Source organism: Larimichthys crocea, unplaced genomic scaffold, assembly GCF_000972845.2.
Source record: "Larimichthys crocea isolate SSNF unplaced genomic scaffold, L_crocea_2.0 scaffold780, whole genome shotgun sequence".
Lineage (NCBI taxonomy): Eukaryota > Metazoa > Chordata > Actinopteri > Sciaenidae > Larimichthys > Larimichthys crocea.
The window spans coordinates 13,360-14,897 of record NW_020860310.1 but is presented as its reverse complement, the minus strand read 5'-3'; the positions used below and the strand labels follow the sequence as shown (position 1 = coordinate 14,897).

Below are 1,538 nucleotides of genomic sequence, written 5' to 3'. Positions count from 1 at the left end.
CTGAGGAGGGCTGTTCCAGTACTGTGTTCTGAGCAGGCTCTGGATTGAAATGGATCAAACAGGTCACTGGAGATGAGATAAGTTTTGAGTTGTGTGGCAACAGTACATGCCAGGATTTTTAACAGAAAAGGGAAATTAGAGATTAGCTGAAAATTTGTCATGATATCAGGGTTGAGTCCAGGTTTTTGGAGTATTTGGCAGCAAGGTTGAGTGAATGAGGTCTAAACCAGAGCCGAGGAAGGAGTTGACGGTGTCTGTAATGAGAGGGGGAGACAGTTATTGACAAGATGGGATGGGATCCAGGGCATGTGGAGCTTTCATTCCTGCCATAAGGTTGGACAGCTTTCCTGTCAACACAGGGGAGAACTGAGGCGAAAGGGAAGGAGGAGGAACAGGTGGGAGACTAGAAGTGTAGGGGTTAGGTGACGTTCCTTCAGAAGAGCTATGAAGACTAAGGAAGGGATGAGATTTGAATATAATATATACAAAATTGTATTAACTCTGAGAGACCACCACAAAATGCTCAAGTTTCAAATTAGGTCATAAACATCTACAAGACATGTTGGCAGAAAGGTAAGAATCTGAAGAATTTGTTTCTTTTTTATATGCAAAACAAAGTAAACAGTGTAGTGCTTGGTTTGGACACCTCCTTTGATGCTCTTAAGTAATCTACATTGTTTATTCAATGTATTACATTTAATATTTTTGTAATGATGGAAGAACAGAAACAGTCACAGGCTCACGTTTCTGTTTTATCTTTCATTTTTATTTCAAAATGAAAGTGTCTACCACATGTCCATGATACGCCTCATGCTCATGAACCTGAGCCGCTCCAGCCCATGTTTCATGAAGTTCCTGTACTCTCCAGGCCTGAAGTACATCATCCTGCCTCTGTAGTGGGGCTGCGCGTACATCAGCCAGTGGCCGTCCATCACGTTGCAGGACATGCAGTTGTTCATACGGTAAACGGTCCATCATGTTGTCACAGTCGTCCATCACTCATACATCTGACCACCAAAGTTCTCCCTCTCGTAGATCATCCTGTACGGGCCTCTGTACTGTTTTGGAAAGAGAAATAAATCAATGTCTGCATATCAAGTTTTGTAAGGGATGTCAACGGTATTAGGCAGATGTCTTGTTTTATACCTACCATGGGGACATACGGCAAGACCTGATACCACTGTTCCATCCCCACATGCTCATGTAGTCAGCATAGTCGCCCCTCCTCATGAAGTACTGGTTTCCCATGTAGTTGGGATGGTCGTAGGCCATGAAGCAGCCACTCTGCACCCTGAAGGAGTGGCATCTGCCCATGGTAGAGGAAAAGTCAGCACAGTCACTCAGTGCATCCCAGGAGCGACCCTGGAAGTTCCTGCCTCGTAGAAGGTGACCTGAAAAAAGAGATGCTGTAATTGACTGAAGAAGCACTGACAACATTGATGTTCTCTATAAATAAACACCATGAAATTTGTAATTTGTGTTGGAAATGATAAGCTTACCCTGCCCATGCCCATTTCAGTGGTGGTCATGTTTGTGCT

At 44.0% G+C, this 1,538-nt stretch overlaps 1 pseudogene; it reads right to left on the bottom strand.

Moving 5' to 3' along the window:
• Positions 1–785: 785 nt before the first annotated feature.
• On the bottom strand, positions 786–1,538 carry LOC113745459 (gamma-crystallin M2-like; annotated as a pseudogene).